The sequence below is a fragment of the Pollicipes pollicipes genome, unplaced genomic scaffold (assembly GCF_011947565.3).
Source record: "Pollicipes pollicipes isolate AB1234 unplaced genomic scaffold, Ppol_2.1 Scaffold_7261;HRSCAF=8764_pilon_pilon_pilon, whole genome shotgun sequence".
NCBI classification, from domain to species: domain Eukaryota; kingdom Metazoa; phylum Arthropoda; class Thecostraca; order Pollicipedomorpha; family Pollicipedidae; genus Pollicipes; species Pollicipes pollicipes.
Genome location: NW_023597054.1, coordinates 44,060,593 through 44,074,853, shown reverse-complemented (window position 1 = coordinate 44,074,853; position 14,261 = coordinate 44,060,593). Strand labels below are relative to the sequence as shown.

Below are 14,261 nucleotides of genomic sequence, written 5' to 3'. Positions count from 1 at the left end.
TTGTTGAAGTTCTGTCAAGGCCGGCAGCTAGTAGTTCAGCTATCGATAGGCATTCCGGAAAGTCGTTCAGATCAACTCGTTCGGGTAACGTCGCTAATTGGACGCTAGCAAGTTGGTTTCTGATGTTTGGCGTGGCGAGGTGCCTCGGCGTGTTCACAGTAGTATTTGGGCTATCGCTCGAATGCCTGCTTCAATAAGATCTCATTCGGTAAACCTGTCGCTGGGTCATTGCTCATAGAATTACAGAGCTAGTTGCTCATGTGAGACAAACTCAAACCAGGTCCAGCTAGCCAGAGTCAAGCAACAGTGGAGTGGAAGAGCACAATGTTCATGTGCTGATGTCTTCTTTTGTGCACAGTCCATGTGCCTGGATACTGTGTATTAGCCCAAGAAATCTCCAAACATCAGTGTAGCAGCCTCAGGTAAGCATATGCTTTTATGTATTTACCCTTCTATTCCTTGCGGTATCAGCATCCATGCTTCCAATCATCCATGCTTCCAACCATCCATGCTTCCATGCATGCAATCCAGTGCGTATGTTTTGTTTACAAATTGGTGCATCTTGATTCCAAATGGAGCTTTTTCTACAGTGGTTAAGCTGCTTGTCTGGTAAGCCTACATGTAAGCACTTGGTTTGTCTGGTTTGGTTTGTCTGGTTTGTCTGTTTGCAATTGGCTTGCCTGGCAAGATTCTGTGCAGTGTGAACCTTTCCTGCCAGGGAAAGAGGCAGGCAACACCATATACCCTCAGCTACTAGTATGTTGTAAAGCATAAGCTTTACTTAGGCTTTAAGCTTAACAATGTTCTAACTGGATTCAGTCACAACATTATGGGCATACTGCATATTCTGCTGTGTATTTTTTAAGATCTCTTCAGCCATCATAGAACATATTTTTCAGTGCCTAATCAAGGTCTGCACTAAAATGTGAGAAATATTTTGTAGAGAATGTAAACCATGCATCAAAAATATTTTTGGAGGTAAAGCTTATTATTCAATGTCAGAATGAGCCTCAGAGGCTCAGGGGATGGGACCAGGAGTGTGATAAGTGAGGATGCACAAAATGTTTGTCATCTTAGCAATCATTGTCATTGGGGTTTTAAAATGCACCCAGCTGCTGAGGCTATGTGGTGTCACCTGCCTCTCACCCTTGCAGGAAGGGCAGGCATTGCAGAGAATCAGGCCCAGTACCCCTGGTTTTCCAGACACATGGGGGTTAACACAGACATGGTAACCATTGCACTACTGGTGCCCAACATCTTGGCAATAGTTGCATGCAGTTTTCACTGATGAAGGATGCTTTTAAGGATGCTCTTAAGGATGAAGGATACTCTTAGCCAGGTGGCCATCCTCCCAAGGTCCTCAAGCTCAACATCAAGGATAGATTCATGGAGCATTTGATGCCATCCTACCCACTTGCAAGCATCACATCAGAGCAAGCATGCCAGCATTTTATCATGAGATGTCAACAAGTGCTATGCTACTAAAAAGTTCTCAACTCTCCTTGGCTCTCAGCCAACATTGGTGTATGGTGGGCATTGGTATTGGGCTCAGATCTCCTGGTCCTTTTTGACTTGCATGCCAGGCTTGTATGCTCGACAGAGATGCTTGCCGAAGGTCAAAGGTCTTGGGCAGTGTGGTAATGAAAGCGGACAGTGCGCTACTTGAGAAGGACCCAGCATCATGAATGCCTGGTTCGGTATGTGGTACCGTCCATTGGATGAAGGCTTGGAGCACGCATGCTGTTTCACATGACAACATGGAACTCCCACCAGGTGTGCTCAATGAGGAGTGTCCAGTTTGATCAGTCAACCACTGGGAAACATCTGGGAATCCATGTAGGCTCTGACCTGCAACTTCCGGAGCTGATGGCTGCGGTGGCCGCGGCAGACGCCAGGTCTACGCAGACCCTGTCATTGTTCCTTCAAGAGTGCGGACTCGTGACGCTGTATGCTGTGTCAGTCTCTAGGCTTCTAGACCCTCGTGCGATGTTATCACGAGTACGGCAACGCAGTCTGGGTCCCATCTACCGTGCGGATCAGGGGCTGCTCGACCTGATCCAAGTGCAGGCAACTAGAGGGGCCCCCATCACAAGCACGAACCGATCCTCGAGAGACGGCTACGCTCACTGTACTTACTGTCCCGCCGCTGTAGGGGACATTGTGAAGGCATGGTGTGCAAAGGTAGAACTACAGATCCCCCAGAACCAGTTCATAAAGCTTTGGCACATGGAACGCAGTTTTTTTTAGGGAACGCGACGCGCGTCGTAACGCTTCTTTTAAAGATTGCTGCATTGGCCATGTAAGTGCTCATGTGACGTGGTGCAACCGGGACTCGAACCCGAACCCCGTACGTGGGAGTTCATGGCGCTTGTACTTGCTTCATGGATACAGTGCTCTGGTAGCCAAAGCAGCCCGTTGTGTTATTGTAAACCATTGTATGAGCTGGTGAAACACATCGCACATGTTACTCCAGGATAGTTGGGAAAGATAAAATTTGCCACAGGTGTCTAAAGCCCGATAAGGTTCACAGGTGTGGCGAGTAAAACTAGCACACTTTGCTCAATAGTGCTGGTGCCGTAAGGCCAAATGGCGCTTCCAAATTCCAAATACCACAAGGTGTTAAGCACAGTTTATGCTCCGTTCCGTTCCGCACTCGCTGGAAACAGCGGGCGAGTGGTGCTGTATGTCGACTCGAGACCGGACCGGCAGGGCGCCGCGTGTCCTCCCCATGGTAACAGTCAGCGGAAGCGGCCTCCTCGCGGGACACGGCGCCCCGGCCGGCCGGGACGCATGGCAACCGGCTGCCAGTCAGGAAGTGAGGACTGACGGCTGCTTGGTCAGGAAGCGTGACGCTGGTATTAAAGCATCGTGCCGTGCCTGAAACGGATCCAAACGGGCGGAAATTAAACAGAACCGCGGGATAAGGAAAACATCAGCGACGTTTTCCAAGAAATCTAACCGGAGATACGAAATCGGGTACCTGTCCGAAACATAAGATAAAGTAAGTTAAGGTCTTTATAGTTCCCTTCATTAATGGCTGCCAAGCCCAAGAGTCTTGGGGGAAGTCGGGTTCCGTTTGCCTTTATTGCGGTAGATGTGCTCATTGTGTCCAGTGTTTTGCACATGTAAATGGTCACAATTTCGAACTCAAGTTATTCGTTGTCATCATAACGTGTACCATTATGCTGTAACACCCAGATTTATCTTGGGCTCTCGTTGATCAGGTAGACACAGACATGGATGGTCTTTGGATCTGTAGGCTTTTAATGCTGGGAACATTAAATTCACATGATTTGTAATGTTTTTTTTGTGTAGCATCTTCCCTGAAACCCACCGTGTCATGCTTGACTACGCCAGCCATTCTTCCAATCTCCAACCGGTTTTGTATTCTCCCCTCACCTCATCCAACTGACTTGCGGGCTCGTTCGGTCTCCGTAGGCCAGCAGTCTCTCCCGGTAGCCGAAATGACATGTGTAGACATCTTCGCCTATAACTTTTCTGTCTTTCCCTTGCATTGTCTTGGGCCATCCGTACTGCAGGGCCCCCAGACATGATTTGTTTGTTCCAGGTGTCATCAAACATTTGGTTGGTGAAATCTGCGCTTCCCCGGCTTTTGCTTCCAACTGTATTGGAAACTGACCTGTTGCTGGTTTATGCCGCTAAGCCGTGGACGACTTTCGATGTGATGTTCATACGCGGCGAAGGTCACGCTGCACCCACACTGTCCGCCTTCCAATCAGGCTTGAGCTGCGTGCGTGACGGTTTTCAAATGAGCCGTAGTCATCACTTCTCTTCGTGAACCGCAATCACCAATGAGTGGAAAAACAATGATGGCTGGTATGGTGATCCGTTGCAGCCGCCTTCCAAACAGCGTAGCCCTTGTCCGGTCCCGCCAGTGCTGAATAGCGGTGTTTGACTCGCGGTCGATGTGTTGACTCCCTGGTGGCCGCCATAAGCGGGCGCATCTGGCTCCGGTCGGGCGGTGCCGAGCCGCGCCGATCCTACTGTCCAGCTCTCACCGGTGACTGCCAGCGGCCGTCCGGCTCCTCCATCGGTAGCGCCGTCACCGGGCCCCTGCCGTGAGCGGGCGCCGTCACCGGGCCCCTGCCGTGAGCGGACGCTGCCACCGGGCCCCTGCCGTGAGCAGACGCCGTCACCGCCGTCACTGGACCCCTGCCGTGAGCGACCGTGACCGGGCCCCCGCCGTGAGCTGACGCTGTCACCGGGCCCCTGCCGTGAGCGGGCGCCGTCACCGGGCCCCTGCCGTGAGCGGACGCCGTCACCGGGCCCCTGCCGTGAGTGGACGCCGCCACCGGGTCCCTGCCGTGAGCGGGCGCCGTCACCGGGCCCCTGCCGTGAGCGGACGCTGCCACCGGGCCCCTGCCGTGAGCAGACGCCGTCACCGCCGTCACTGGACCCCTGCCGTGAGCGACCGTGACCGGGCCCCCGCCGTGAGCTGACGCTGTCACCGGGCCCCTGCCGTGAGCGGGCGCCGTCACCGGGCCCCTGCCGTGAGCGGGCGCCGTCACCGGGTCCCTGCCGTGAGCGGACGCCGTCACCGGGTCCCTGCCGTGAGCGGGCGCCGTCACCGGGCCCCTGCCGTGAGCGGGCGCCGTCACCGGGCCCCTGCCATGAGCGGGCGCCGTCACCGGGCCCCCGCCTTGAGGGAACGTCGTCACCGGACGTCGTCACCGGGTGCCGTCACCGGCCGGCGCGTCGGCAGTGAGCGGGATATGACAGTTGGTCGCGGACAGCCCTCGCGGGACCAATAAAGCGGCATAAGTCGGACTCATGCCGGCACGCGTCGTCTGCCGGCCGGTCCCGGCGTGCCAAATTGAATTTCTCAAGAGTTGATGATTTGATGATGGCTCGTGATGATCCGAACATTTTCTGTGCTGTTCTGTTGATGGTTCCCTGAAATAGAGTCGGTGTGTAGCTACTTCGCAGAAAGATTGAAGCATGGACCAACAAACATTACCGAGTTTGAACTGCATTACATGCTACTGCAGGCAAACTACACCAATTGGGCTCAATTTTGGGTATAGGTTTTCCAGTAGTTCACCGGGTTGTGGGAACCATCCAACCAGTCTTGATACAACCCTAGTTTCATGTCAGTACATTTCGTCATGTCTTTCATCTAATGTGTCGAACATTATGGTGTCCTCCCCATGTTTTAACGTGCGAGCAAGACTAAATTCCCTTGCACGGGAACTGAGTAACATAGTCCCCTACCTCCCGCTGGTGTCGCTGGTGTAGAATGAAATCAGCTGGCGATCTCGGGTACGCCGGACCTTGCAGCAGCGGTGTACATTACTGTAGCAGATTCGGCCGACGCCGCTATTCAAATAATGTGGCTGAAAGCTGTTCCCTTTGTTGGCCTCCGTCTGTAATGACATGCGGGTTATCGCGGGAAGGAACTGTCATCCCAGCTTTACAGTCCAGATTGGACGAATTTGTGAGAAGCACGAGTATCTGAACACCACCGAAATTCTTAATTCCGTATGGTGACGCGTTGCACGCTTGGTAGTTTGCTGGCTGCCATGGTCCATTCAGATGAGGCGTTAGGGCGATCCAGGCATCTAGCTTCGAAGCCATAACGATCACATAGAACGTACGCAGGTGGCTTTAACGCTCGGAAGTGCGTGGGCGAAGTCAGTGGCTTCGTATTTTCCAAACTCAGAGGGGAATTTAAAGCTAGTGACTTCGAATTTGTGCACGGAAAGCCGAAGCTGCGGCTCGGAACTTAGGAAACGGGAATACAAAACCCAGCACATTACCTAAAAAATCACGAGACCGAAGCCGTAGGCAGGTGCAGTGTGCGATGTTGTCCGTGGAACCAGATCACCTTTGCGTCTGCATAAACCTTAGGGGATCAGAAAATGGAAGGGTTTTGCGGTGTGATTGGAACACAGTTGTGGCATTACGAATAGGAGGATTTTTGGACTATCGTGTTCGTCCTTGTGCTTTAATATGAGCACAGCGAGCACAGCACAGAGCACAGCGATTTGGAGAGGTAGCTCTCCGGCTGTCGTCGGGTATTAGTTGGTCCTGAGAATGATCGGCTGGTTGTGCTTTCAACCATGTACGTGTCGCAGCCTTGAACAAGTGGTGTGGTTTATTGGAGTGACAGGATGGACAAGACTTTTCTTTTGTGGTTTAAAGCCTCGGCTGCGGTGAAAAATCGCCTTCACCGCTGACCGAGACCAGCAATTCAACATCGGATGGAGCCGAAGCCAGAACCAGAATTTGAAACTTGTTTGAGGTCGAAGTCAAATCCGAAACCAAATGTCAAAAGCTGTCACAAAGCCGAACCGAAGCCGATGTCAATCGTTCAAATTGACATGAAGCCGAATTCGAATGCGAAACCAGCTGGAAAATGGCTGAATGCTGACCCCCCCCCCCCCACGGAAGCTATTGCAGGAAAACTGCGGTTTCACGAAGCCGAAGCGGGAGCCGCTTCGACCCCATGCTTGATTCAGACGGTGCAAGGCTTCTGTGCGCGTCACCCGCTTGTCGGTCGCCAGCAGCCCTTGCGAGGCACACTTCTACTTCAGACATCTGCCGATAGATGGCTGCACCTCTGAGCGCTTGCCGTATGGGAAAGTGGGTAGCGATCGCCGGCGAGGCCCGCCGCCTGACAGAAGAGTTATCAGCTGAGCGCGTGGCGTGTGGAGCGGGGGGCGCGCGCGTGCCGCTGCCGTCCGTCTCCCCCAGAATAGCCTGTTTTGGTGGCGCGTGGCGGAAGGTCGGACGCTGTGGAGGAAGCCGGCGGGTCCGGACCGCCCGCCGACGCTGTGTAGTGCGGCGCCGACGGCTGTGGCCGGTCGGACGCCAGCGGCCGCAGCGGGCGCCGCCGTCGGGCAGGGCGATGCTGACCAGCTGAGCTCGGGCCGACATGACCAGGTAGGCGCGGCCGGCGTGTGCGGGCGCGGCGGCGGGGCGCGGCCGCAGGTGACCGGCTGGCAGCGGTGTCGGTATCGACCCCGGCGCCGCCGCCGCCGCCGCCGCCGTCGATCGGTCATCGGCCGGGCGCGGTCCCGGCGGCCGGAGCCGGCCTCACAGGGCCGCCCATTGTCCCCGGCCGCCTGCCATTTGCCACAGATGGACGTCGCCGAGTGGCCGCCCGACTTTTTGCCCAGGGATCGGCTGCTCTGGCCCCTTTGAGGCGCTGCTTGATGGCGAGCATTGTTGGACCCCATATGGCAGGTGCCTGTGACATGCACGCGGCGTCCTGACTTGCGCTCCTCACCGCGGTCTTCGCGGCTGCGAGGACCCCGTTTGGTACCGAACAACCGTTGGTGAAATGCCCCATATGGTTCGCGTGTTCACGGGGCCGGTAGTCGGAAAAGTGCCGCAACGGCAAAGGACCTTCTCTGCGGGGCCACCGCGTTCACGCTGGGACCGCATTGAGCTGCACCTGTCGCCGGTGCCCCTGAAGTGGGCTTAGCTGCCAGTGTCATAAATCAGCCGTTCTTATCGGGGGCGATGCGTCAGGCGGCTCACCGTTTCGGCTGTGTATGGGTCCATTTGTACGCATTTTTGCCGTGACAACTGGTCAGGCGGGTTCGGCCGCGACCGTAATCCATCGGTAGCGGGCTCGAGGGAGACCGCCGCTGACGACTTTGACAGCGGCCGCCGGACGGCTCGACGCTGGCACGTCAGCCACGGACGCTGTCGAGACGGGTCGGCGGCAGAGGGCAGGCCTCCTTCGCTCGCGCGACCGGTCAAACGAAGCCGTGCTGATGCGGGACGTGTCTGTTCCGGCGTCACACGAGAGGCCGAGCGTACACCTGCTGAGCTCTGCCGTCGGCGGCAGATGACCCTCGCCGGGCGTGGTGCGATACACCGAGACGGCTCGCGACTTCGGGGGCAAAACAAAGGGCTTTCGCGGGTGACTTCGTCCACACGTCGTGTTCCACTCTTGCATATGCTGGACCGACATTGGGCAAGCAGCTGAAAACCCCGCGAAACACCCCGTATGAAACCGCTTCCCGGATGCTTGCCGCGAATAATTTCGAGAGCAGGGCACACGCCAGGCCAGCTTGACATCCGCTGTGATGCTCTTGCTGTGTAGCCCAAACAAGCTGACTGCGGGAATACGTTGGCCGGCTGATTCTTCTGTACTCTTGGCTGTGGCGGGGCGTCCTGTTTCCGACGGCCGCTAGGCATGGCTGAGCGACGCGGTGGGGCGCCACCGGCCGCCCCTCCGTGTATCGCCAGAGGTGCGACCTCGCCTCTGCGATGTTTAATTTGACAGCACCAGTGGAGTGCACAGTGCACTCGTATCACTCCTTCGCTGGACAAGGCCCGTCTTGTTTATGCATTTTGCCAAGCAATAGCGCACGGCTGCATGCCAGTGCCATGTCTGTCTGCGCTCGCGTCCTCACGTCTGTTTGCGCTGGTGGCTGAGACGTGCTGGAGGTAGAGACGGCACTGCGCCGCTTCTGTTCCATGTCTTGGGGATGGACGATCATGATGTCACGTAGTCTGACGCGGGCGCGGCGTTAATCGCGTCGCGACTTAATTGCAGAGTGGGCCCCGTGACTCAGACGGCCCGCTCTTAATGGGAGCGGCATGCGTGTCAGACTCGGGGGACCGGACCGGGCCGCGGACGCGCCCCGCCGCCCTCTCGCTCGTCTCGTGCGTGACGCAGGCGTCCTGCCGGCCCCGTCACGCCGCGGTGACCGTGGGCGTCCTCGCTGGGACGCGTCCAGACCAGGCGAGTCACCGAGGAACGCCGCTTAATACCCGCCACGCTCGCCTCGGGCTGGTTTGTATGGACAGTGACCATAACTTGTGTTGATTGAGCTGATCCCGACGCTGTGTATACGGCTGCTGGACCCCGGAGCGCCGAGCGTCGGGCGGCCGGGCGGCCGGGCGGTGCGGTGGACGGAGGGGCGGCCGGCCTCGAGCCGCGCCCGCCGTCCACAGCGCGGCGCGCTGCGGTGCCTCCGCTCTCCGCGCGCCAGCCGGTCTGGGAGGGCCCGCCGCCGCCACTGTGGGGCAGCTGCCAAGGGGGCGGGCGAAATGGGCCTCAGGGGAGCTTCTTACTTCGCACTCTATTTAAGAGACGGACGTACAAAAGCGTGGAATCATTCGTAGATGGGATTTCTTAGTTATTTGCACGAGGCTTTGTTTCCGCGTCTCTGCAGGAAACATGACGGAGGCAACATTTTTGAACTAATATTGGGCTTGAATAAGTTGCGTCTGGTGTAACCAGACGACCTCAAATTTGAATCCACCCCCCAAAAAAAAACTGATCAAAACTCCACGTTGGCTATAGTTACGCTTAGATTTCACGGCTATGGGATCATTGTGCCGTGCAGTGGCACCCAGGCCGGCCCGTCTCCATCGCGAGCCACGGCTCGTCGGCGCGCCCGCCGTGGATATTCGTCCCAGCGGCGAGTCTGCTGCAGGACGGCCGTCCCTCGCCGCTCTGGGAGGGGGTGCTGCAGCCGCGGTACGTGACCGCTCTGGTCCTCTTCACGGCAGACGTGTGACCAGACTGGTGTCTCGGCGCTCGCAGCGGCGGCCGGCCGCTGGGTATCGTGGCGGCGGCGTCCGCTCCACCCGTCCGCTCCGCGCCCGCGCCGCCGAGACGGACGCCAGTCGGGCCGAATGGCCGCTTCGTTCGGTGCATATGCAGCGAGCGGCGCCGGCGGCGACAGGACCTGTCCGGCGACTGGCGGCGGCGGCGATGATCGGCAGGCGGCGGCGCGTCGGCATGCGCCTAATGACGTGGCCGCCGCGCGTGCTGCCACCCATCACATCCGGCGGCGCGGTCCCCTCCGCCCCGCCGCCGCCGCCTGGACGCCGCCGTCCAGCTGAAATAGCCGGGGACGGAGCGCGGCCGGCCGGGGCGACGGCGCCCCGCCGGACCGGCCCGGCGTGGCCCGGCGTCTGCCGCTGGCCGCCATCAGTTTCGCGTCACCCGCCGTCGGCAGCGTCGCTGGACGCCGCGGCTCTACACCGCTTGTGACTGCTACCCTCGGCAGTGAGCTCAGTCGGCCCTGTACCGTGCGTCCGGCTGGAGCGCGCTGTGTCGCCACGATCGAGTGTCTGGTCAGGCTGGGGCGGCGCGCAGTGGTCGTCGGCCGGGACGGGCCGGGCGTCGTCCGAAGTTCCCACGGGGCCGGCTGGAGCGGCGCGCCTGCGCCGATCGGGCCGGTCCGTTTTTGTCCGGTCAGCTAGCGCTGGGAGCCGAACGTGACAAGGCTTAGCGCCGGCACCGGCCCGCGGAGCGCCCACTCCCCCTCCCCACCCCCGCTCCAGCGGCGTCTCCCGGCGGTCGCCGCCTCGCCGCACCACGTGTCGGCCAGCCGGCCGGCGTGTCGGCGCCGACGCTGTGTGACGTCATCGGCGCGAGGTCAAGTGCCCGCCGGCTGACATCACCGCGCCGCCGACCTGATAATTCAATTATCTGCAGCGGCGCCTCGGCGGCCGGGCGCGCGTTATGAGCGCATGCCAGAGGAGCCGGGCGCCGGGGCCCGGTCGGCCGCACGTGTGAGGCGGGTGCGCGCCGCGCCGGCCGCCGCACGATCGATCGCACGTGTCCGCCGCCAGTGGACGTGAGCGCCCCGTGTGGGTCTGCCGGCGCCTCCGCCGCTGGTGCGCCAGGTCAGGTAAGTACGCCTTCTCCTGCAGGCATGTTTTCAGCGGCGTGTGGACGTGGTCCTCAGGTCTCACGCAACCACGCCCCCGAATTCGGACGTCTCTCCTTCTCTGAGTGTCCACATTTCCGCCTTGGCGGGTGTTGCCGCGTCGGTCCGTCCGCCTCCAGGGTCGCGCCGTAGCGGCGCCGGCCTGTCGGCGGCGTCGCGTGTCGCCGAGCCGTCAGGCGCCGCCGCCCTGCGCGCGCCAGTTACCGCACGCCGACTGCGGCCTGCCAATTGGCTGTGAATCGCGCGCGTGAACAGTGCCATCCGGCCGGGCCGGCGGCGGCGGCGGCGGCGACGCGCGCGGGCTCCGCACGTCTCTGCCGCGGGCTCTACGTCCCCGCCGCCGGTCGTGTCGGTCGGACGTGCTGTCGACACGGCTGGGCGACGGCGGCGGCGGCGCGCGGCGGCCGGCGGCGGCGCCGAGAGAGCCGGCATGGTCGACATGTGGCGAACGGGCTGCGCTCGGCGGCGCGGCGGATGGCGCTGCCAGCCGGATATCGGCCCGATCTGGCGGCTCTGGCCGACACGCCCCGCACACGGTCCTCCGTGGTAGTTCTGACTTACCCCGTAGAGCTCGGGTCCCCCGGTGCCCCGAGAGCGTGCGGGACCCTGCGCCAGATCCTGAACCTCTGCAGGAAAAGTAGGCTGTGGCGTGCTTCATATTGAGTCGTGAGTGGGAGCGGCGTTATGACCGGTGAAGCGCTTGCGATGCCGCGCTTTGATGAAAAACGCAATTACTGTTCAACATCTCACCATTGAAAGGTATCGTTCCAGCAGGTTGATCATACCAGCTTTTTCTTCATTGGCCGGCTCGTTGCGGAATATCTCTTCCTTGGCTTGGCAACGAATTTTCTCGAGCGGATTTTGGAATGTCATGTTTTGAATTATTATTGCCCGTATTTCAAAAGCCAAGCCAACGCATTTATGCTGTGGATCCACCATGTCTCTGTCTCCATCCGTTCCTTCGAAGCTGCGCTTAGCGAGACAAATGTGCCCAAACTGCTGAAAACACGTTTGACTGAGTTAGCGTAGTTGCAACAGTTTACGTTTACTGGACGATATTAAACATGCCATCGTGGATATTGCGTCTCACTTCATTGAGGCAATTTGTGCTGAAATTGAACAGCACTCCTTCTGCCGAGTTACTGCACGACAGCGCAAGGCTGGGAGGGGGAGGGGGGGGGGGGGTCTGCTAGCCGTCCGTGCCCCCCCCCCCCTCATCGCCTCGTGTGGGCGCGCTCTCCGTCTCGGGTGGCGCCGGCGGCCGTGACCGATCTGGACGTGCCCGGCAGGGAGGGGGGAGGGGGGCGGCTGCAGGAGTGTGTGGTGACACGCCGGTCAGCTGCTGCTCGCTGAGGGGGCGGGGGCAGCTGCAAGAGTGTGATGCCGCACCGGTCAGCTGCTGTCCGCCCAGGGGGAGGGGCAGCTGCAGGAGTGTGTGCTGACACGCCGGCCAGCTGCTGCTGCTGGAGCCCGCCGCGGCCGGGCTGGGTCATCGGCTAGCAGGAGGGGGAGCGCTTAGACGCTTCTCATTGGTGGTCGACTCAATACGTACATGCCACCGAGGGCCAGACAGTCTGCTCAGAGGCAAAGTGATCAGTCAGTAATCTAAAAGGCCTGGAGGCAACCTAGACTTCTCGATGTTTGGTCCTAAGTCGTAGGTGCTAGGTCCCATGCCCTATGCCCCAGGTTCTAATAATAATCGTGGACCGTTATAAGCGGGCAAACCTGGCAGAAATGCGCTGCTATCACCAGCTTTCTTCCGCGAGTAAAAAGGAAGCTGAAATCATTGGAGCAGCTGTGCAGGTGGTGCCGAGAGGAAAGTCGCTGCTTCTTGCCGCTGGTGTTGCGGCTTCTGTTTGCGCCGCAGTGGAGCAGCGGGCGGGGCTCGACCTTGGGAGTGACGTCGGGCATGCAGGCTGCACTATTTCTGCACGTCACGTCCCCAAGTTTTCACATCAAAACAAAGGGCAGTTGCGCGAGGCTGACTTCCGGCTGTTACGTCGCGGCTGAGAACGGCTCGACTGAGAGCGTCCGTGTTTGGCGAGCTGGCCGTGGTGACCGCTCGCATGGCAGGCCTCGTGGGAGGGGCTGGCTACTCATGCGTGCTCGGTGGAGCTCGTCGCCAGTCTGAAACGGACATGTGGCGTGCTAACGTCGGATTACATCACCGTGGTTACTTTTGTGGATGTGCCGAAGTTGATGGAACTTAACACAGTCACAGTGGTCGCGGCCTTTCCAGCGGAGTACATCCAGCCATCTGCGCCTGTTGCATGTTGTTTCCACATCTCGTTAGCTGTCGCTGGCGTGAGCAAACCCGGTGCCTGACGGCACCTATCAGACATCAGTCGTAAAACTGGAGCGACTGCTGCGAGCCAAACTGCATCCGGGCGCCGGTCCGCCGGCCGGTGTGCCGCCAGTGCTGGCGGGGAGGAGGGGGCGGACGCTGGCAGCCCCGGTCCGCCCGGCCGGCGTACCGCCGGTGCCGGCGGGGAGGAGGGGGCGGACGCTGGCAGCCCCGGTCCGCCCGGCCGGTGTGCCGCCAGTGCCGGCGGGGAGGAGGGGGCGGACGCTGGAAGCTCCGGTCCGCCCGGCCGGCGGGGGGCAGGGGGTGGACGCGCGCCGCCGAGGCGTCACCACGGCCGCTGCCGCCGGCGACACGGACGCGGCGCCGTGCGAAGCTCGTGACAGTGGGCTGGGCACCCGCCGGCCGCCGCCGACCGCTGACAGCTGACCTTGTGTCAAACGAACGGCAGCACGACCTTGGCCCGCGTGTGAAGGAAATTATCTGCTGTGCGCGAACGGCCGGAGCAATTTGTGTCGACGGAGCCGAGACCGGCCTGTCGGGAGTGTGATACGCGCACACGTAACTCCCCGCCTTTTGCGTCGGCAGCTGCCCGGTGACTTTGTGGGTGTCTGACGAGCTTCGGCCGGCCCGCCGCCGGGCCGGACTAACCTCGACCGAGTCGGGCCGCCGCCCACCCCGCGTCCCATGCCTGCGGTGCGGATCGCACGTGACGGTCGCGTGCCGCCGCCGCCGGATCGCGTGGGCTAACACGGCTGTCTGCCGCTGTTTTGCAGGATGGAGTGGGTGGAGATCATCGAGCCGCGCACCCGGGAGCACATGTACGCCAACCTCATCACCGGCGAGTGCCTCTGGGAGCCGCCCGACGGCGTGGCAGTGTAAGTGGAGCCAGGCCTGGCCCGGCCGCCGGCTGGACGCTGCTGTTGTACCGCGAACACGACCGATGTGGGACTGGCGCAGATGGACCTGGATGGACACAGACGGACATGGACAGACTGGATAAACCAAGACGGATCCGAACGAACCCGGGCGGATCCAAACGGACCCGGACAGACCCAGACAGACCCAGGCAGACTCAGACAGACCCAGACAGTCCAAGACGGACCGAGACAGACCCAGACGGCAACGGACGAACACGTGACCCGAACGTAGCCGGACGTCGTGGGCCGTCTCCGTCAGCGCCGTCGCCGCGCCGTCAGGGAAAGTTGAGTCGGCTCGACGCGACAGCGAAACGCCCCGTCAGCGCGGCGAAACGGCGCCGTCCGAGCCGGGCCGGCCGTGAGACGGGCACGGCGGCC

General features: G+C 60.3%; 1 pseudogene; it reads left to right on the top strand.

Annotated features, from left to right (window-relative positions):
* LOC119111496 (rho GTPase-activating protein 39-like) overlaps positions 1 to 14,261 on the top strand; it is a 45,696-nt pseudogene that overhangs the window by 5,256 nt on the left and 26,179 nt on the right.